Genomic DNA, 24,659 nt, shown 5'->3' with positions numbered 1-24,659 from the left:
AGCTTCTTAGGGGTGTTTTCCCAGGGAGAATATTTTCAAGTTGGGAATTAAACTTGAGCTTAAACAAGCTAAGAGATTGGCTGGATTTCTTGCTTATGTATTAGTTGGTTTCAAGCTCAGGGATTGGTTGGTTTTGTGTTCAGTTGGTGGAGGCAGAATGTTTCTTTGCCTCTGGTTTCAAAGTCAAAATGTGTTTCTTTCACTGGCCCCTTTTAACCTTTTGACTCTGATTTCAGGGCTAGGGTGTTTATTTCATGGGCTCTGGTTTCAAAGCCAATGTGTTTCTTTGGCCCTGGTTTCAGGGTAAGGGTGTGTTTCTTTGGCTGGCCCTTTTACCCTACACAAAGGGTTTCATAAATTCATAAATTGATTTTTCCCATGGTTTAGCTGGTACAAACAATATAAAAATGGACATGTTTGAACAGATTATTGACACTGTCAGCTTTTTTATCTACAGAACAAATACTGTTGTGCAAATGACTGTAAGTGTGTTGTCTAAAGATCTTACCAAATAATCTATAAGCAGAAGCCCTTAGTATCTTTTTCAGTTACTCAAAGATTATTGAAATATGCAAAGGCTTTAACAGATTGATTGCACAGAAAACGTTTTACTCCTCTATAAAGTGCAAAACTTTACCATACTGACTACATTTATAGGGTGTCACTGCAGTACGGTTTTTTTCTCATGATTTTGAAGACTACGGACACATGCAAATGGTTTACCACATTCACTACATTCATAGGGTTTCTCTCCAGTATGTGTTCTTTTATGCCTTTGAAGAGTACTCTGCTGTGCAAAGGCTTTACCACACTGATTACATTCATAGAGTTTCTCTCCAGTACGTCTTCTTTTATGCATTTGAAGAGTACAGTGCTGTGCAAAGGCTTTACTACATTGATTACATTTGTAGGGTTTCTCTCCAGTATGTGTTCTTTTATGTCTTTGAAGATCACTGTATTGTGCAAAGGCTTTACCACATCAAGTACATTCATACAATTTCTCTTCAGTAAGTGTTCTTTTATGCCTTTGAAGAGAATTATTACAAGCAAGGACTTTATCACACTGATTACATTCATATAGTTTCTCTCTAGTATGTTTCCTTTTATGCATTTGAAGTTGACTTTGACATGCAAAGGCTTTTTCACACTGATTACATTCATAGTGTTTCTCTGCAGTATGTGTTCTTTTAAGCATTTGAATATTACTGTGATGAGAAAAGGTTCTATCACATTGATTACATTCATAGGGTTTCTCTCCAGTATGTTTTTTTTATGTATTTGAAGATGACTTTGACATGCAAAGGCTTTTTCACACTGATTACATTCATAGGGTCTCTCTCCAGTATGTTTTCTTTTATGCATTTGAAGATTACTGTGATGGGCAAAGGCTTTACCACATTGAATCCATTCATAGGGTTTCCCTCCAGTATGAATTTTCTCATGCCTTTGAAGCTGACTCCCATATGCAAAGGCTTTAACACACTGAATATATTCAGAAAGATTCTCTCCACTTTGACTTCTTTCATACATGCAAAAATAATTGGCACATGTAAAAGCTTTACCACATTCAATGTCACTGTGTTTACACTCATATTGTTCTCCTTAATTAAGGATTGCTTTGCATTATTTTGAAGAGACCTGTGATGGTTAGATCCTTTATCACATGGTTCACATTTACCGAATCTTTTTCTATAAGAGATTTTTCACATATCTGAAGAGAACTTGAAAAACTCAGAACTTTATCACCCTTACTGCATTCACGAATTTTCCTATATTGTGAGCTACCACGGCTATATCTGATGAGAATGGCAAAAGTCATAAAGCCAGCACAGCTGCTTGACAAAGATACAGCAAATCTGAGCCACATGATGGTCTCTGTGCCACCTTTGGTTTTAATCTCCACCTGTTGCATACTTGGGAGATTTTTAATATTTGTACAAAATGGGGATACTGGACTGATGGAAAATTTCATATGAATCATTTATACATTCTTCCAGGAATGCTACTTCTAAGCTTCCTCATGACAGTCCTGAACATACTACATCCCCCTGCTTCTGTGGAGATATCCTTAGCTAATTGAAGGTCTTTCTTATGCCTTGGAGATTGTGATATACATAAAAAAGCCAAAAGTCTCTTTATGAGGTGATGAGACATTCTTGAAACATCTGTTCCTTTATTTTTGCAGGAACAACACATTCAAAACAAACTCAAAAAGGTCAACATGATTTGGTGGGCTAAAGGAGTTGGCCACAGTTGAAATTGCAAGACTCTTCTCCCTATACACTCAGGCAATTATGGGGCACATACAGCAGCAAAGTTATATTAGCTGAAGTTACCTCTGCCCTACACAGAGACTTATATTGATGAACCAAAAACGGAATGGAGAGCTAATATAATAAAATGCCAGGACCTCCCTTTCTCAGAACAGTTAGCACATGTATAGCCATTGTGGTGTCATATGACCAAGGAACAACAGATTAGACATGTAGACAAATTCTGTAAAGATATAAAATATAAACATTGTATGATGCCAGAATTTGAATAATAACTGCAGCAGGTTTGGACTGAAGGTATTTCTCATTCACACTGACTGTTAAGAGATAATAATAACATGCTTGGGACAGGACAATATGCCTGGGATGGCATACAAATTTTGTTTTCATCTAGCATCCTTGAAGTAGCCATTAGAACCACCAGCCTGAGAACAGGCTGTCATATACCTTTACATTCTTAAGAATTGGGTTATGGGGTTAATGAGTAAAAATGATTAACTCTGTTTATCAATGATGTCAAAACTTGAGGGAAATGATTGGAAAAGATAGCTTTGTTTATCAATGATGATTAAAAGATACTCAAGTGAAAATAATTTTGTGTATAAATAAAGCCTGTAAGAGATAGAGGTTGTCAGAGTAGGACAAGCCATGTTGAAATATGCTTCGTCTCTGTCCATCTGTCCTAAAACAAAACTAAGAAGTGTCCTGTGTCTGATTCCTATGATCTTCATACCCTGCCCACATCCAGAGCTGGACTCCAGCAGTGAGTCATACCACATTTTCTAAGTTAACTAGCACAAACAGAAGTATTTACACAAACCATGACATAAATACAACAGATGGCAATTAATAATTAAGGTCAACTCACCAGATGAATAATTATCTGATGGGGAGTTCCACTTAGAAAAAACCATTGGGGTACAGTCTGTGAATGACTGATTGCTTCTGTCTTTATTTTTTCTCATGGGTCACTACATTTCTTTCCTAAAACAGCTATAGATATTTTCTCCACTGCTTGTGTGTTTATCTCATGTATATATTCCATCTACTAGGCACACATATATCTGTGGATGGTCAGGAAGATGATCTCTTCTTAAGATGTACAGTTTTGATGAATAGAAATAATAATGGGATATTTTTCATAACTCAGACTGACATAGGAAAATAAAAGTATTCTCAGCTACAAACAAAGACCTATTTTTATACATTTAGCTAATTGTAGACCTCATAGCAAATCCACAATGGACTAGTTCCCCCTGGAGATGAATTGCACAAGGACAAGTTCCCAGGTGTCTATTGCTGTACCAAGGTGAGGCATGAAACAACTTTTGTGTCAGTTTTTGTAGCTAGAGTTTTCCTGCCTTGCCCACAGTCAGGACAAATCTTTGTCACCTGCCAGTCCCACAGCTGCTCAGACCCAACCAAGTAAGCACAGAGACATATTGCTTACAAACTGTATGGCTGTGGCAGGCTTCTTGCTAACTGTTCTTACAGCTTAAATTAATCCATTTCCATTAATCTATACCTTGCCACATGGCTCGTGGCTTACTGGGATCTTCACGTGCGGCTTGTCATGGTGGCGGCTGGCAGTGTCTCCTCCACCCAGCTTCCTGTTCTCTCAATTCTCCTCTCTGTTAGTCCTGCCTATACTTCCTTCCTGGCCACTGGCCAATCAGTGATTTATTTATTGACCAATCAGCAACACATTTGACATACAGACCATCCCACAGCAAGTTTTTCCACTTACAAAAACCTGGCAGATAACATGAAAACACAATTCCCTGTACAAATCCTCTCAGCAATTGACTTTCTGCATATACTCCTAACCTTACTTTATGATATAAGACTCAAGGTTCAGCCAACTACCTATTCATTGTTTAGGTCCTGAATTACAATGTCACTCTCTGTTGGGGAATGCTGATCACTTAAACCTGCAGGCTTGCTTAATCACTGGCCAGTCAGCATGAACCCCTAGCCTGACAGAAACTGTCATTTTCTCATGTGTTATCAAAATGGCTCAGACAATGACTATATAACTTATATATGGTCCAGAGTTTTCTTGTTGAAGGAGATGTGTGAAGAAAGAGCTGTGTAGAGAGATGAGTAGCTATGTAGAAGAGAGCTGTGCAGAGAGATGGAGTAGTAGGTAGCTATGTAAAGATGTATGTAGGAAGAGATATATAGAAAAGAGATGTAACTGTGTGTAGAGATATATGGCTGTATAGTAGAGATGTAGCTGTATAGAGATGTGTGGCTGTGTAGAAGAGAGATGTAGCTGTAGGAGAGAGACATAGCTGTGTAGAGACAGATTTTTTTCAAGATGCAGTAATACAGAAAGTTACCATCAGAATATATGTGCTTTCTTCCTTGCACCCCCCAGATAGAAAAAGTCTAGCTCTTGACACATTTGTGGATTTCTTTTGAATACCTTGGTGCTGACTGGAGGTTGGCACACCAGGCAGCAATATCCTAATACTCATAGGGCTTTTCTGCAGTGTGAGTTTGTTGATGTATTAACAGTAAAACTGGAAAACCAATTACTTGTGTGCTTGAATCAAATTCAACAAGTATACTTAATGTGGGGACTCCTACATATCTTCTAATTGCTCTGAGAGCGATCTATGTTATGTCTTTCCATATCACTATGCTCACATGGCTTGTATCCAGAGTAATATATGATCTACCTAGTAAAGAAAGAATAAGAAATAAAAGGTTTCCACATTTAATTCACTGTATGACTTTCTACTCCTCATAGACTTATGGTATAAGGATTAAAGTTTCTCCACAAAAACTGTCCCTTGACTTTTGACTCTAATTTCCTCTCTCACTCAACTGAGCACAGTTATAACAAATATGCTTTTTGTAAGACAGCAAAAGCTCTCATGGTGCTATGATTCAAATGGCAATATCTGTTAAGGCATTGTTTTCTTGTTTTCTTTCTTAAAATAATGCACGGCAAATGCAATTCACCTACCTGAAATAGAGGTATATGGTTTTGTGAGAATTTAATAATCATCAATGCACTATAAGCTGTGCTTATTTACACTGTTGCTTTTGTTTAAAACTTCCAGGGCACATAACAATTTCTTCAGAGGCACAGTTGTATCACCTAGCACATGAAAATTACCTTTCATATCTCCTAGAACTGTGATGATATTCTTTGATATTATAGTCTTCCAAACTGTATCCTAAAATATACTGCCAGAAAATGTATGTTATATTATTGAAAATTGCACAAAATTTAAGTTACTATCTTGAGTGAACCTTAGAACTATGATTGATTCATTCACCTCATTCATCTTCTTTCTCAATCATATTAGAGGAGCAGCAATAACCAAAGAACAGTTGTGCCCTTATTTTAAAATGTGAAGAAAAATTCAGTCTTACCTATAGTAGTGAGGTTCCTGTAAGTCTCCAACATCACATCTTTGTAGAGATTCTTCTGGGAAGGATCCAGCAAAGTCCACTCTTCCCAAGTGAAGTCAACATGCACATCATCATAGGTCACTGCATTCTAAAACATCCCATACATGTGTACAACAGAAAGCATGATACTGACAACATAGCATAGTCATATAATTCTTGTGCTCCCCACACTTATTCCATGACATATACATTATAATGTAACCACTAAGTCATTTTGAAGAAAACTTGATAGGAGGGTCATCTCTGTCATTTCTGTACCGTTTGAGTGGAATATAACCTTACAAGAGAAATGCCTATTCACAAACACAGAGAGACAAATAAACAGATCAACAGTACAGAGTACACATGAGAGAAATTGTATGAGCAGTTACTAACTACAGAGAAGAAAAATAAGATAGATAAACTGGCTCACACCTTTAACCCCAGCACTCAGAAGGAAGAGGCAAGTATATCTGTCTCTGAGTGGAATGCCAACCTAGTCTATGCAATCAAGTCCAGGATAGCCAGAAGTACATATTGAGACCCTGTCTCCCATGTAAAAAAATTAGTCAATCTTGCCAGGTGGTGGTGGTGCATGAGCACTCGGGAGGCAGAGGCAGGCAGATCTCTGTGAGTTTGAAGCCATCCTGGTCTACAAAGTGAGTTCTTGGAAAGGCGTAAAGCTACACAGAGAAACCCTGTCTCAAAAAAAAAAAAATCATTCAAACTAACAAAAATGATAGAAAGAACTCAGAGGTTTTACTGAAGTGCCTACAAAGAGTTATGCATTCATTCCAGTTGTGTATTCACCTTCCAGAAACCTGAAGTGCCCTAATTTATACTGTAACATCAATAAGATTTTACTAAAAGATTATTTACTAAAATATTATTACTAAAAGATTTTACATTTTTAAACAGTTACAAATGGACAGATGGAAACATAAACGATATAAATGTTGATCATATATAATCAACACAGGGCAGGAGAGATGGCTCAGTAGTAAAGAGCTCTTGCTGGTCTTGCATATAGGTAGGCTCAATTGCCAGTACTTACATGGGCATCAGAACTATTCATTATTCCAAGTTCAGGGTTTCTGAGACCATCTTTTGAACACTATGAGGTGATCACCCACATGGTGCATACCCATGCATACAAGTAAAATACTGATATTCAGTTAAAAAATTCAAAACAAACACAACAGGCAGGAAGAAGTTCATACATCTACAATCCAATGACTCAGAAGGCTCAGGCAGTATTAATGTCATGAATACATGCCATCCTGGGAAGCAGAATGATAACCTCTGCCAAATTTTTAAATTCAGGATATGAGTAAAGCTTAGTACACCAGCATATGCTTGACGTGTACAAAAACCTACACCACAGGCCCATCACCCAATAATATAAAAACAAAAAAAAGCCAAGAATGTTGGCCCACCTTTAATCCCAGGATTTAGGAGCCAGAGTCAGGGGGATCTCTGAGTTCAAGCCCAGCCTGGTGCACAGAGCTACTTTCACGACAGCCAGGGCTATAAAGACAAACCTTGTCTTCAAAAACAAACAAACAAACAAACAAACAAAAATAAAACAGCAGGCTACCAAACTGCCTTAGCCTGCAATAGCAATTGCTTTTACTGTATTTTATGTGATTTAGAGATAGAGTCTATAATGGTAGTAAAGGCATAACAGTACAAGAATGAAGCTGGCTGATTAGTTTCAACCACAACACAGTAGATACAAACTACAGTAAATGGGTTGAGACTATTCCATTCCCAATGAGGAATTTCATCCAGAAAGGCCCCTCCTACTACAGGTTTCACAAGCAATTTAAAGAAAGTCACCAAGGAGATACACATGTTCAAATATATCATCCTATCTGAGAGGTTTTCATTCATTCTGACACAGGTCACGATAGGCTCATGGTCATCCACAAAGAAAATGCATTTAGTCACTTCAATGATCCTCATAGTCTGCAACAGCCCCTGAGCTGTTCAAATGTCCAAAGTCTCTTCTGATACTCAAGACCATCTCTTGACAGTGCCATCTTGTAAACTCATAAATCAAGTTACATCTTTTCAACACACAATACATGTTGGAATACCATTACCGTTCCAAATGAGAAAAATGGAGACATAGTGAGGGAAGATTGGACCAAGGCAAGACTGAAGCACAGCAGGACAAACATCAAATTCTTTATCTCTGTCTCAGACACATAGGGCTTCAGTTTCAAAGGGCTTAGATGGCCCTATTCCTGCAACTTCTCATACATCTCTCTTTTTGGTTACTTTCACTCCCTATATGCAGCTCAGTCTCCACGTAAAATGTCTCATAGCTTAGATATCTCAACATCTTGTGGTCTCAAAATGCTACCCAGGCTGTTGTGGAATATTATTTTAAAATGTGTTATATCTGTTTATATTAAACATTTGTTTTAATGATGCAAAGATGTGCTGCATTCTGTTTTATTGCATTTGTTTAACTCTGTGAAACTGTGATACTTTGCCTGTCTAAAATATCTGATTGATCTAATAAAGAGCTGAATGGGCAATAGCTTGGCAGGAAAGGAAAGGCAGGGCTGGCAGACGGAATAAATGTGAGGAGAAATCTGGAAAGAAAAAAAGGAAGAAGGAGCAAGAACATGAGAGGACACCAGGGGCTAGCCACCTAGCTACACAGCAAGCCATGGAGTAAGAAGTAAAGAAAGGTATAATCAGAATAGAGAAAGATAAAAGACCAGAGGCATATAGAATAGAGAAAGATAAAAGCCCAGAGGCATAAGGTAGATGGGATAATTTAAGAAAATCTGGCTAGAAACAACCCAAACTAAGGCTGGGCATTTGTAAGAAAGAATAAGCTTCTGCGTGTGTGAGTGTTGAGAGCTGAGTGGCAGGACACCAAAAGAGTAAAGAGTTAAAAACAAAAACAAAAACAAAAACAAAAACAACCAATAACACCAAGCATCATGCAATGAACTCTTACAGTCTTCTCACTGGGTTTCTGACTCTGCCAAACACAGATGCTTGCAACAATCCTGAACTGTAACCAAAGAGTAAGAATCTTGACCTTAAAATTTGATTTTCTTGTTTCCAGGACTTGCCCATGAAGGGTGATCCTGCAAAGTTTGATTTCTTAATTGGGATGGACATTAACATACTTGGACCACAGGAGCAGCAGATTTTGTATGAAGTTGCTTCCTGGGACTTGAAATCACTTTGCTTACTCCTTCCATAAATTGAAGCTTTAGCTGGATGGAGTCTTACCCTTAGGGCACCTTGGTATGCTTCCATTCTATAGCAAGGGCATTCTTTATAATGATGATAAATTCCTTGAAAATCCCTGCCTGTTTCAGCAATTGACTGCCACCTGAAACTCACAGCTATCCAGATGGATCTCTGCCTCCTGAGTTTTAGAATTAAAAGTGTGTACCACCATTGCCTGACCTCTAATCTAATCTGTGTCTAATCTAGTGGCTTGCTCTGTCCTCTGATACTTAGGCAAGCTTTATTAGGGTACACACTATTATCATTATAGTGGGAAATCATTCTATTCCACATTGTGTAATGGGCTGTGCAAGCTAGCCACATTGTGTGCAGGAGGAAGAATGGAAAGTGCCTATGAAGTGCAGGAAGATAGAAGGGTCAGCTATCTTCCATGGAGCCAAGGCAAGTACTATTGAAATGCTTACCTGTGTAAATTTGGAAAAGTCTGGGTCTGGAGTGGGAGGCAGGGCCAAGGAATCACTGTGCTATGTCTTTAAGCACAGGGTAACCCTAAGGGACTTTCTCTTGTCACTCAGTCTTCAGGAGCCAATCAGGGCCTCCAGTCTGTCAGTCAGAAGTGGTGCAGGGCTCTTGCTGGGGCCAGTTCAACTGAGACCCTTTTGAGTGAGGACTCAAGAAAGACATGGCAGTGGCTTGCTCTGCTTCTCTGATCTTTCAGCTTTCACCCCAATATCTGGCTCAGGGTTTTTTTTTATTATAAGAACATTTAACATTTGAACAACAGAAGGGTGCCCAAAATATTAGCAATTAAGAGAGATATTAGGACAAAAAAGGAGATGTTTGCTCTGTGGCTCCATGCTGAGGTCAGGTGAACTGAAGGTACTTTTTATCTGGTTGTCCCAGGGACTTCAGACAACCAGAAGAGAAAAGCAGGAACTAGATCACAAACAAGATGATAGGTCTTTCTCCCATCAGAAGGCTGGATGATGGATCCATTGCTTTAGGAGTTTTCTTCTGAAATGCATTTCAATCACTTGAAATTTTAATAATAATAAAAAGTATAGTCTTCACAATAAGTTGAATACTTAGAGAGAAACTGAGCAAGGAAAAATGCTTTTATGGGCACTATAGTTAGCTAGCATGTATTACTCAATGTGCGGCTGAAAAAACAGCAGTATTAGTCAAGGTTCTCTGCTTGAATAGAACTGATAAAATAAATCTCTGTATGTATTTAGTAAGTGGATTTATTAGAATATCTCACAGACTGTAGTCCAGCTAGTCCAGCATTGGTTGTTTACCAATGAAAAGTTGAATTCAATAGTTCTTTAATCCATGAGGCTGGATGTCTAAGATGGTCTTCAGTATATACCAGAATTCCTAAGATCTAGGCTCTAAAGATAATAAAGAAATAACCTTCTGAGCCACAGCCAGGGCAATCATTCAAAGAGAAAGAGTTTCCTTCTTCAATTTCTTTTATATATGTAGTCTGCCACCAGAAGGTCTGACAAGATTACAGGTAGATTTAATTACCTCAAAAGATCAAAATTAATGAAGGATTTTCCCATTTCAAAACCTTTAATTAAGTAAAATCCTTCCCAGGTATACCGATTTCTTTGTATATTGGTTAATTTCAGAGGTAGTTAGTTTGACTACCAAGAATAGCCATCACAACAGTCAAGATGGAAGAAATGAGAAAAATTTCTTGCCTGCAGGAGGCAAGGAGAGCATAGGAGTTATTTCCAAACCAATGTTTTTCCAAAACAGAGGAAGCATGGGGATTTTACTTAGGGAGTCTGGACATGTTCATGTAGCATTCTCCCACTTCTTAAGCATGCTCAGTTAACAAATCCACTTCTGAACATGATCACAATCTAAAAGGAGTGACATTTAGGGACATTCTCGCCTCAAAGTCATGCAGGAACATATATAAGTTATAAAAATGATGGAAAGAAATACCTCTGGCATGTTCATCTTGTACCACAAGGTCTAAGCTGAAAATCAAGGAAATGGCACTATGAAAATAGATTGCTTTGGAGCCTCTGATGCCTGTCAATTGTGATGTTTCATCTAATAGATAGATGTATCAATTCTCACAAAACAAAGGACAGAAAATTCAAACACAGAAAACATCAAGGAAAAGTTACCTATCAGCACTATGGTTACTACTTAGTTTGATAGCTCTGCTGAGCTATTTTCAGCTCAGAACAAGTTTGCTTTTACCTCTGTGCAGATGGCTCAGAAGAAGATCACAGCTTCTTCTATGCAGGACAGGAGTTCATTTTAATTACCCCTGGATGCTATCTGTCTCAGGCCTGTGACATCACTGCAGAAAATTCCATTCTTTCCTTTTTCCTTTTCTTTTTTAAATTGGTTTTAAATTTTAGTTACGTGGGTATTTTGCCTGAATGTGTATGTTCACAAGACCTACAGAGTCCAGAAGAAGGTAGGAGATGCCTGGGACTGGAGTTACAGCAAATGGTTAGCTACCATGTGGGTTCTGGGAATGGAACCTGGGTCCTCTGTAAAAACACTCAGAGTTATTAATTGCTGAGCCATCTCTCTAGCCCCTCTTTCTATTTAAAATTTATTTCTATACAGTTTATTTAAAAAATATAACACCACTTTCCCATTTTTTCTATTCACTCCATCCCTTCTCAAATAGTTTGCTTCCAACTTCTTCCTTGTAAAGTATGAATGAATAGGTATGCTAAAATATATGAAGACAACCTGCTGAGTCTGTTTTTCTTGGTTTTATGTATATGGTTGCAGGGCTGATGATGTAATAGAGAGCAATAAAGAATTATACATTAGTGACACAGAAAAGGACTCAAACTTGTATGTTGAAGATCACTATTAAAAGTGTGTTTCAGTAGAAAGTCTTATAGATGTCAATGAATTAATATCTGGGTTCTTTTTATTTTGAGCAGAAAAAAAGAGTAGTGAAGTAGTTTCATTTCTATCAAATAGATAAAATAATCTGACGCAAAGTAACTTTGGGGATAAAATATTCATTTGACTCATAATTTTATGGTACATCCCTATCAAAAAAGATGTTTTCATCCATGGTCCTCAAAGTCTCATGTTAATCATAACATAAGTGCTGTGGATATCACTCTGTATAAATAAAATGCTGATTAGCCAGTAGCCAGGCAGGAAGTATAGGCAGGACAAGCAGAGAAGAGAATTCTGGGAAGTGGAAGGCTGAGGCAGAGAGATGCCAGCCACCCAGCCACCACCATGAAAAGTGAGATGTAAGGTACTAGTAAGCCATGAGCCATGTGGCAACTTATAGACTAATAGAAATGGGTTAATTTAAGATATAAGAACTAGATAACGGGCCTGGAGAGATGGCTCAGAGGTTAAGAGCACTGACTGCTCTTCCAGAGGTCCTGAGTTCAATTCCCAGCAACCACATGGTGGCTCACAACCATCTGTAATGAGATCTGGTGCCCTCTTCTGGCCTGCAGTCATACATGCTGTATACCTAATAAATAAATAAATCTTTAAAAAAAAAAAAAGAACTAGATAACAAGAAGCCTGCTGTGGCCATACAGTTTGTAAGCAATATAAGTCTCTGTGTGTTTACTTCGTTGGGTCTAAGTGGCTGCGGGACTGGTGGGTGAGAGAGATTTGTCCAGACCGTGGGCCAGGCAGGACTGGGGAAAACTCTAGCTACAAAATTAACTTCTTAAATCCCATAGTCTTTAAAAATTCCAACATTTAAAAAGTCTACAGTCTCCTCTGTGAAAAAAATGAATAACAACCCACTGTTTTCAAAACTGGAAGAACAGGAGCACAGCAAATAATCAATCACATTTAAGGAAACCAAAACAGAAAGCTATGCTCCTGTTCTTCCCTTTTTGAGCAGCTTCCTGTATCACATTTTGCAAATTCTGAGACTCTTAATGATATTCTGATTTGGGCTCTCATGGACTGGGGAAGTTCCATGTTTCAGGCTTTGCCATCCCTAGCACAAACAGCTTTCCTGCCATGTCATTTCTATTCCATGCCTGAAGCTGTCCTTGGTTAGCCTATGGTTCTAGACTCTACCACACCTTCAGGTGCCCACTGTAAGCAGTGTCCTCTCAGGTCCTTTCTGCAGGTGTTTCAAATCTGTAACAGGATCATCAGCTTCCCATGAGACCTTCAATCTTAGATTGACAGTCAAGACACAGACAGAAGAATCTCAGTAAACTCTCAAACAGTCTAGACTCTAGCCAGATAGCAAGCAAGGGTAGTTTCTATTCCTTCAACCTACTGTATATTGATTTACTATTAATCTGACCACACTGTATCCACAATCAGGAGGCAGAGAGTGATAAATGTTGGTCCTTATTGCATAATTCAGTACCAAGACCATGGAATGGAATGGTGATATCACTTCTGGAAGGGAGACAAGTCTTCTCATCTCAATGAACTTAATATATAAGCTAACATATCTAAGCACACCCCAGAGAATAACATGATCTAGATAAGCCCTCACAGGTGTGCCTGGAGAAGTGTCTTTTGACTGATTCCAGATCTTACCAAGTCAAAATGAATATTAACCATAACACAAAATAACAAAATGTTGTAGACAGAGAAAATCTTTCTTTTTTTTAGTAATATCTCAAATACCAATGAGCTATGTTTGAGGCCAAAGTATATAAAACCTCTTGAGTATGGACTTACTTCTTTCCCAGATGTAAGCAGTACTCTTCTGAGGATTGCCAGGGTAGAATTATGAACCTCATGTAGAGTAAGATACAGTGTAGACCTCTTATGACCCATGCTTTTATCTTATTAAATCAGAATCCCACCCAAGCCTCCTCAGGAACTGACCTATGATCTTGTTACCAAAGAGAAGGAGAGAGAAAGAGACAGAAAATATTAAAAGGAAATAAAAACCAAAGAACATAACACCCACACAACTTAGAAAAATGCAGAAAATCAAGACCTAGACCTATAATCATCCTAAACCCAGATGCCTAGATGATAGCATAAGAACATAGTCAACAACAGCCAGGGCAATATGTTTCCACCAGAACCCAGCTATCCTAGCACAGCAGGCCCTGAATATTCCAACATAGGCTGAAGCAGAAGAAAAAGACCTTAACACCAACTATATGAAGATGATAGAGGTCCTTAAAGATGAAATAAATAAATCTCTTAAAGAAAGTGAAGAAAACACAAGAATTGGAGGAAATTAATAAATCCTTTAAATAAACCAAGAAAAAGGAAAAAAAAGTTGAAGGAAATGAATAAAACCTGTTCAAAACCTGAAAATGGAAATGGAAGCAATAAAGAAAATACAAACTAAGGGAATTTTAGAAAGAAAAAGTTTAGGAATACAAACAGGAACTATAGAGGCAATTTCACCAACAGAATAGAAGAGATGGAAGAATCTCAGGCATTGAAGTTAAGATAGAAGAAATGGATAAATTAGTCAAAGAAAATTTAAAAAAAAAATCCTAAAAAAATACAGGAAATCTAGGATATTACAAAAGAACAAATACAAGAATAATAAAGAATAGAGGAAAAAGAAGAAACTCAGGTCAAAGGCACAGAGAATATGTTCACCAAATAGAAGAAAATGTCTCTAACCTAAGGAGGAAAGGCCTATCAAAGTAAAAGAAGCATACAGAACACCAAAGAGATTGAACCAAAAATGTCCCCTCACCACATAATAATCTAAACATTAAACATATTGAAGAAAGAATATTAAAAGCTATGGTGATACATTGTGTACCCTAATAAACTTGCTTGGGGATCTGAGGACAGAGCCAGCCACTAAATTAGACATAGAAGCCAGACAGTGGTGGCACACATCCTTAATCCTATCACTTGGGAGGCAGAGATTTGTCTGGATCTCTGTGAGTTCAAGGCCACACTGGAAACAGAGCCTGGTAGTGATGGCACACACCTTTAATCCCAGTACTGGGAAGCACACATACCTTTAATCCCAGGAAGTGATGTCTGGGCAGAGAAAGGTATATAAGGCATGAGGAAATAGGAACTCATGCTCTTGAGGCTGAGGATTTTGTAGTGTTAAAAACATGGCTGGCTTGTTCTGTTTCTCTGATCTTTCAGCTTTCACTCCTATATGTGTCTATGGTTTTTTTTTTAATTAATAGAACTTTTTAATATTCATACTACAAAAAGCTGAAGAAAAAAACGCCAAGTAACACATAAATCTATTAGAATTACACTTGATTTCTCAATGAAGGTTCTAAAAGCCAAGGACCTGGACACATGTGCTGCAGACTCTAAGAGACCACAGATGCCAACCCAGACTAGTATACCCAGCAAAACTTTCAATTACCACAGATGGAGAAAATAAGATATTCCATAATAAATCAAATTTAAACAATATCTATCTACAAATCCAGCTCTACAGAAGAAAAACTCTAATCTATGGAGGGTAACTACAACCATGGAAACACAGGAAATAATCTCATACCAGCAAAGCCAAAAGAAGGGAAACTAATACTCTGTCTGTCTGTCTGTCTGTCTGTCTGTCTGTCTGTCTCTCTCTCTCTCTCACACACACACACACACACACACACACACACACACACAGAGAGAGAGAGAGAGAGAGAGAGAGAGAGAGAGAGAGAGAAACAATAAGAACAAATCAACAATCATTGTTCATTGATATCTCTCAATATAAATGGTCTCAATTATCCAATAAGAAAATACAAACTAACAGAATGGATATGAAAACAGGGTCCATGCTTCTGCTGCATACAAGAAACACACCTCAATATCAAAAATAAACATTACCTCCTGGAAAGGGGAGGAAAAATATATTTCAATCAAATGGACTTATGAAGCATGCTTGTGTACTCATTTTAATATCTGTCAAAATATGCTGCCACCCCTTCAAGTCCTCTATATCCTCCCAAAGGCAGACTAAAATCTTGAATTGTATTATATTCTTTATTCTGGGAGTGTGTTTCCACAATGATGGTCTAGGCATATACTCTGCTATAAATATGTAAATAAGTGTAAAGGTATATACTTTGATATAAATATCATTGCATTATCAATGCTTTTTATATTTTGGTTACATTGTATCATAAAATACAGAGTAGCAACAGAATGCACCTCTGAAAAAAGCTCAAGAGCCTTACAAGTTAAAAATAAAAAAATGCTATTAATACATATGTACTTGTACTCTATAAGTTCTAAGTATGTAATGAGCAAATACTAAAATGCACATTATCAAATAAGAGATCTTAGATTTTATGAACAAAGTAGGAAGCACATGTGGTACATTTACTGTTACTGCACACCAGAAACAAACATTGCTGCTTTTAATTAACACACTGAAATTGAACTCTTTCTCTTGAAAAATGCTTAAGTATCTACACAATGACCTATAGAACAATGTGATAAGAGGACAATAGCAAAATTATAAGTAATAATTTCAAAACATCTTGATTCTCCTAACATTAAAGATATTTGTAAGTACACATGATCACCAAGACACCTGTACATGAGTACACAAATAATAAAACCTAGATTCAATCTACATGGTTATATATTGTAGAACTGAATGCAAGTTATGCTGGACTTCATTAAGTCCTAGGATGGCAGGCAAACCTATGTATGCTTAATATTTAAAGATAGACAAGCAAGACCATCTGAGTCAGATCCTTAGACACACATGCAAATTAGCCCTGACAAATAAATAAAAGTAATAAAATACAAGAGCTGAGAGTTGCCTCGGACAATAAAGGACATTGCAATCAAGGCTAAAGACTAGTTTGATCTACAAGACACATATGTTATAAGGAAACAAAATCCCTATAGTTGTCCTCTGCCCTCCACAAAAGCACTGTGGAATCTGTGTGTATGCAAACAGTAGAATATTGAACACATGTGTTTTCGTTAACAAGACAAGTAGTGTGCTTTTCTTCTTTCATTTCCCTAATGATAAAACACTTTCTGGTACCCCATTGACATCACTCCTATCTCCCCTAATTTACACTTAATCATTCCTACTAATCCTCTTGACTTAAATGACTCTTCTGAATCTTATTCCCTCACTAAGACTTCAATCAGCCCACTTAAGTTGCAAAATTCAACTTGTGCTCTAGAAACAAAAACCAGTCATATTAATGAACTCCTAGACATTTTCACTTATCAGTATTTCTAACCTTTAATTTTTCTTTTTATTTTGCATATGTATTCAAATGAAGGTGCCCATGTGTGTACGGGGTACAATGTTCATGAGAGGGCAAGAGGACAACTTTGGGTGTCATTCCTCGGTATTATCCTGAGATTTTATTTAGGAACAAAGATCAAAGTGTATGATACCTGGAGCAGATCCTACCCATATCCAAAGCATCCTTCTCTGCTTTATACCTCTGAACAAAATCATCAGACTTGGTTAAAAGCCAAACTTAAGAACAGACAAAAATACTAGATGCTTTCATAACGAAACATTCCAACATCTTGGGATAAGGACCAAATTATTTGAAAAGAGTAATGATAAAAGATAAATGAATTGTGAGGGTTTATTTAGTTAGTTAGCTTGTTGCTTTATTTGATTTTATTTTCAGATAGGGTTTCACTACATAGCTCAGGCTGGCTCTTAACTCATGGTCCTTGTCCTGGTTGGCTTTTCCTCAAGAAGACATAAGCTAGAACTATTGGGGAAGATGACCTTCAATTATAGGGTGTCTTCTTGATTAATGATTTATGAGAGAGGGCCCAACCCACTATGGAGCTGTACTATTCTTATGCAGGTGGTACTGCAGTGTATAAGAAAGCAAACAGAATTTTTAGATGCCTGTTTCTTTTCTAATGAGAAAGAGAGAGAGAAGGAGTATAGATTTGGATGGGAGGGGAGCATGTCGGAGGAATTGGGGATGGGGAAATCATAATCAAAACATGTTGTATGAAAATCTATTTTCAATTAAAAAAGGCAAGGGTCTTACCTTTAATGGTGCTAAAATCTCTGAAAATCCTTACTTCTTTTTCACCACTGGACTGCCATCTGAGACTACCTAGTGCTGTTTTTCTCAACAAAATAGAGCTTTTCATTTCTTTCTACGTGTTTCTTTTTCACTCTAGACCTGAATGAGTCAACAGTAATAACCATCCAACAAAAACAATATTTTGTCTAAGAAATTAGCCCATTACTTTTTAATTCTGCCCACTTTCTCTGGACTTGGAGAGAATAAGAAAGATTTGGGTCAAACTATCAAACAAATGAACTCTAGCTAATTTTTTCATTAAGTCTTCTAAGCACCTGCCCATATTTACCAGGCCAAGATCACCTGATAGGGCCACAAGGAATGAAGCCAGGCTTGGTTGGGTTGGAGGGGCCACAGCAAGAGGAGGCTATGACTGTTTTATTGAAAGCAATCAAACTTTTTATATCTTTATCAGAAACAGAACACAATGGCAATTTCCAGGATACAATGAACTGTCAAGCTATGTACAGGGCACACAAGATTAATGTCTAAGACCTGTTGTTCGAATGTTAAATGTTCTTATAATAAAAAACTCTGAGGCAGATATTGGGATGAAAACTGAAAGATCAGAGCACTGCCATGTCTCACCTCACCAATTCCATGAATCCTCTGACTGAAATCCTCTAAGTCCTCACCCAAAAGGGTCTCAGCTGAAATGCTTTTAGTTCTGATCTCTTCACATCTGATATAACTTTCTCTGCCCTGCCATTTTACTTCATGGCCTGTGTGCTTCCCAAGCAAAGGTATGAGATCTCAAGTGCTGGAATTAAAGATATGTGCCACCACTGCCTGGCTCTGTTTCTCTCCTATACTGGATCAATCTCCTGTAGCCCAGTGTGGGTTTGAACTCACAGATATCTAGATGGATCTCTGCCTCCTAGTGATAGGATTAAAAGTGTGTGCCAGCACTGCCTGACCTCTATATCTAATCTAGTGGCTAGCTCTGTCCTCTGATCCTCAGGCAAGTTTTACTGGGGTACACAATATATCACCACAAAGACCAATTGTCCTGTTAATTTTCCATGCTTTTTGACTACTAAGAGATCATACAGAAAATCAGCTTGAATACTTCACTGCCTGAGGGAGTGCATCAGTCTGTCAGAACTGGAAGGCACATTGTGCCCCAGGAGCCATGGACTTTAACCTGAAAAACATATGACACATCTCTCAAGGAAGGTAGGCCAGGCTAACTCCATGATTTCCTGAAGAGCTTATTGCCCAATAAAATCTTATGACCTTGACCTCCACTGTCTGCCATTACTTTCAGCATTCCCATCTTCCAGGAACTACAAGTACAGCCAATTATCTCTGTGTCTAGCTGTCTATGGCTTTTGACATCTTAAGATGTAGCATGAATCTTAAAAGTTCTTATTAATAAAATCAAACTTGAGGCTAGGTATTGGGGTGAACACTGGAAGATCAGAGAAGCAGAACAAGCCACAGCCACCTCACCTTGCCAATTCCTCAGCTGATCCTGTTTCCTCAGACTGGAAACCTCTGAGTCCTTATCCAGAATCAATGTCGGCTGAACTGCTGCTCAAAAGCCTAAAAGCTTAACCAGCCAAATGCTTCTAGTTTCTGGTCCTCACACCTTATATATCATTCTGCTTTCTGCCATCACTCCCTGGGATTAAAGGCTCATTTTCTGGGATTAAAATCATGAGTCATCATGCCTGGCTGTTTCCAATGTGGCCTTGAACTCACAGAGATCCAGAGGGATTTCTGCCTCTGGAATGCTAGGATTAAAGGCGTGTGCTACCACAGCCTATCCTCTACATTTAATAATGTGGCTGTTCTCTTCTCTGACCCCAGATAAGTTTATTAGCGTGCACAATATTTTGGGGAACACAACACTACCACATTAAGACCTAATATCTTCAACATTTTTCCAAAAATCAACATTTCCAGATCCTTTGCAGCAATAAAATCACTTTTGAGGCACCATTTTTGTTACAACTTTCTTCTCTGTTGCTGTGACTAAATTATCTAACCAAAAGCAACTCAGGTAACAAACAGATTCATTTGGTTGATACCCCTAAGTCACAGTCCTTCCTTGTGGGAGCTTAGGATAGAAACTCAATCTAATAACTGAAGGCAAAACATGTGGAAACATTGTTTCCTGGCTTTGTCTCTTGCTTTATCACTGCCTTATGCTCAGCTAGCTCTCTTATCCAGCCCAGGCCCACTTCCTCAGAGATACTGCCAACTCAGTGGAAGAGCCTTCCCACATCAAACAAAATCAGCACAATCTCTCTTTGACACAGTAACCAGATATTTTGATCTAGGCATACCCTCAATTGATGTTCCCTCAAATGACTGTAGGCTATGTCATGTTGACAGCTGAAGCTAATTAGGAAAAACAATAATACACAAGAAGGTTTTAAAGATCCAAAGCCAATGTATTAATCCTATCAATCACTTAAGCAGCAAAAACACAAACATGAAGATAGCAACAACTGGAAAACACAGATGTGCCAGAAAATGGGAAGAGACAAGCCTCTAACATCAAGAAGAGAAAACTAAAATTGTCTCTCCACAGAAACTTCCCAAACCAACAAAAACACAAGGAACTCATAACAAGGAATTTTCTGAATACAAAATTGGTGAAGGTTCATCATTTTCCAGAAAATGAGCAATATAATTAGATAATTGATAAAATTAACAACATAGTTGATACCACTAACAAAACAAGACACAAAGACAGACCTATAAATATATATTGTGGTCCCTTAAACAAGAATGACAAGATTCTAATCAAAATCAAATAACAAGAAATCACTGACCAAAACTCATCCTGCACACTCCAGTTCTCTCCTTTTCCAATAACAGAAAATGGGTTGGGAGAGGAGGACTGTTCCACCAAAATTGAAGAGATTCACTTGAAGCTTTCTGATGTTTTAACTTTGTAAAAAATAGTTTTGACTACTAAAAGGATCTCATTCTCTTATGATAAAGAAAAAGATGTCTGTTAGGATCACTTAGACACCATTTTGTTTCCTATGTTTGATAATGCCCTGTAAGTCTGCATCAGAGTGAGGAAATAAAAACTTTTTAAAACAAAATTCAAGAAAACAGATTTTTAAGGAACACCTAAAGCAACTTGTTTTACTCTAATTGTTTTATAATTCAAAAGCACTTTTGAAAACAAGTTTGCTACTACTTTTTTGAATAAGTTTGTGCAAGAGAATGTCTTCCACATGTGTACAGATGACATACAAAAGAGGGTGTCAGAGCCCCTGGATCTGGAATAGCAGAGAGTTATGAACCTCCCAACTGTAGGTATCTTAACTCAGGCCATCACCAAAAAGAATATGTGCTAAGCCACCTGCCAAGACCCATAATACCTTTTATCTAATAAAACAAAAGTCTTTCACAGATTAACAAAAACAATAACAACAAAATCTAAATAAAGTAAAGAAATGATCCTTGGGAACATAAAGCATCAAAATTAAGATGTTCTGTATGATAAACTGGCACCATAAAATGAATACCATCCAATAACAGTGCTCAACAATTTATAACAGGAAAGCTGATTACAAAGCTACATTCACAGTAGAAACATTCAGAATTCTCAATGGGATTATAAAAAAAATGGTACACAGATTGACATGACTTCTATACTTATCATAAAGATACAACAATCAAGAATGTGTAAAGTATCTGTGAAAGAATAAAGGGGAAAGAGAGAAAAAGCCAGAAATGAAGGCAGGAAAATATAGTCAACTTTTAATCAAAAGACCAAAGGAAACTTCACCAGGAAAAGTGTGATCTTGACCAATGTCACCCAGCTACCTATGATTCTATGTGAGTAGAAATTAAATAAACACAGACTTCACAACTTTCACAGAATTAACTTTAAGTGACCCTTAAACTGTTGTTTCTGACCCTCCAGCTACTGATATTTCTCTCAAAGGCAGAAGCCCCATGATCTAGAGCTCTCTTTGCAAATAGAAGTGATCTCCTACTATGGCTCTGCAGCCCCTTATGCCTCTTTGTGGTTTCAGGTAAACCCAGCCCCACTGATGCCCAATCCCAAAACAACAGAGAAGAATAATTTAAAATCTGCTTTCTGCCACATGGATTATGGCACAAGATGTGGATTCTGCCCTATCTACCTGCCCAACACCATGCACACCTAAGAAATCTCTGCAGATCACTCCTTTTGTCCCCTGGAACTAAACTTCACCAAATCACACCACTGTGGCTGGTAGTAGCAGAAATTTAAAAGCATTCTAATCATGTATTGCTGACAGGTGATCCACATCACCATCTTTCTACCAGTTTCTAAACTATTTGTAACATTTATAAAACAAACCTGAAATTGGAATGCAATATTCAGAACTTCTAGAAACCAGACCTTCAGTTTTTCAATCTGTCTTCCCACTGCACACCAAAAGCAGTGCCTGTGTGTGCACACTGGACAGTGACACTATAAGCATCATATCCTCCCATGTCAGGGCTGCAGAGTCTCCCCTTCCCCCAGGAAATCCATACGCAGGGAGGCTCAGGGGACAAGGGCCACTGTCCAGGTCAAAACATGGACCAACAGAACCACAGTCTGCCTCATGGTCCATCCAAATCTCAGCAGAAATGACAGCTCAGCAGACCTGCTCTGAACACCCTACACACACCATGGTATAGCTTGTGGTCTTTTTTACAACTCCCTACAGCAGAAGCAGAGGAGAATCCTGGAAAGAACCCACAAGCTACCTGCCACTATTTCTCCTGATTGCTAAGCCTCCCCAGAATTTCTCATTGGCTAGGGCCATCCAGTTGGACCTCAGAATATTAGCAGCTCCCCTACTGGGTGACTAGAGATCAAATGACTTAGAGAGCACAGTCCTTCAAGCTCTGCCCTTCCAATCCAGCAGAAAGGGCCCTAGTCTGGAACATTTATTTGTATTTTAGTAGGCATTCTTCCACTCTCCTAGAGCACATTCTGTTCCTCATTCAAAGCACAGGTTCCTTTGTATGCACATTTCATTACACACTCAATGTCCAGTACAACCAACCCACTGCCTCATAGCTGGGAAATCCTTCAGACAAACACACTGAAAGCTTTGCTTGATCAGGCAAGTCCTTAACTGTAACGGCGAGGGGCTGCGGATTAAAAAATAAGGGACAAGAGACAGCTAGTCATTCCCCACAGCTGAATGCTGAAACCTTAAATACAGGCTTACAGCACAATGGCGGATCCCCGGAGGGCAGAAGTTCGCTACATTTTTGCATCTAAGCTGTTTACACCAAATGCAGGATACAGGAACAAAGAACCTCCAATTGATCAGTTAGGTGAGAAGGAAACCGGCAGGGAATCTGAATAGGGAGGACATCTGGTCAAGGTCGGCAAGCAAGGCGGCAGCCACTCACAGTGGGGACCAGGGCCCACACTTAACACAACAGTCTTTTACTTATCAAATAGTTGTCACTTGGTTTCATATTGCCCATCTGACAGAACTATGCTTTTCTCAAGAAAACTGGAACTTTATGGCACAGCAGGCCTTAAGGTTGGTTGTGACTCTGAAAGCTGCCTTTAGCAGCCTGTTCTTTGATATGGGGATGGGTCTAGTGGCTAGTTGTAAATCAGGGGCGGCTTCTTTGTAATGGTTTGGAGCCAAATGTTTGGACAATCCTGGTGAACAAATGTGTATCCTAGCATTCTAATCTCTAACAGGGCTGGTTAGCATATACTTATCTTTTGGGTGTTTTAGACGTAGTCTTCCCTCAGCTGAATTCTACTTTGTGAGACTTACACTCTCCTAAGCATTGGTAAATTTTTTAAATCAACAATTCTACTCTTCTACATGGTGGCATATTAGTGGAATGCTACACAACACTTGAGATGCCCTTTACAACCTCCACAAAATTAACTATAAATGGATCTTACACATAAAGATTAAATGCAAAGTGCTGAACATCTAGAAGATACTGGAGAAACTAGGCCTCTCCAAGTTTCACAACCTGCTTTCCATGGATGCACCAAAAGCATGTTTAAGTTGACCACAAAAACGTTTCTACACAGAGCTCCCTGCTCCCAATGCTCTGAGCAGATTCAGCCCACAGGAAAATTACTCAGAGGCCTGCCCCTGGGTCCAGGGAGTTGCAAAGACCACATGGGACCTCACAGGACAGGGAATCTGGCAGCAAGTTACCACCCAGATCTGGGGAGGACCCACCACACTGGCTGCTGCACCTCACCATCTGCTCCTACCCATCTGAGGACAGCAGTCCCTCACTTACCATGTTGTGGTTTCCCAGCTCATCCAAGCTTCTTGCAGCAGCAATGGCAGAATGGCACACAAAACCACTGGTGCCAGCTCCTCTTCAAAGCCAAGCCTGAATTCGGGCGCCCGGAAGAGCCCTGCACCACTTCTGACTGGCAGGTCACCTAGAGGGCCTGATTGGCTAGTGAGGCCTGAGTGACAAGAGCACCTCCCATAGGGTTACAGTGTGCTTAAAGACACAGCACAAAGGTTCTTGACCCTGCCTTCCACCACAGACAGAGACATTTTCTATATCAGCAGAGATATGCATTTCAATAGCACTTGTCCCTGCCTCCAACAGCCAACCAGGAAAGAAAAGCAGGAACCAGATCTCAAACAAGATAATAGGTCTTTCTCCACTCAGAAGGCTAGATGATGGCTTTAGGAGTTTTATTCCTGAAATTCAGAGCAAATTCTTGGCAAATGAATAATAAGAAAAAGAGTAGGCTTCACAGAATGTTGAATACTTAGAGAATAATGGAGCTAGGAAAATGTCTTTATGAGCACTACTGTTAGCCAGCACATCTTTCTCGGTGGGC

Source organism: Peromyscus eremicus, chromosome 7 (assembly GCF_949786415.1).
Source record: "Peromyscus eremicus chromosome 7, PerEre_H2_v1, whole genome shotgun sequence".
Lineage (NCBI taxonomy): Eukaryota > Metazoa > Chordata > Mammalia > Rodentia > Cricetidae > Peromyscus > Peromyscus eremicus.
The sequence above is the reverse complement of the archived record's forward strand: the minus strand, read 5'-3'. Positions refer to the sequence as shown.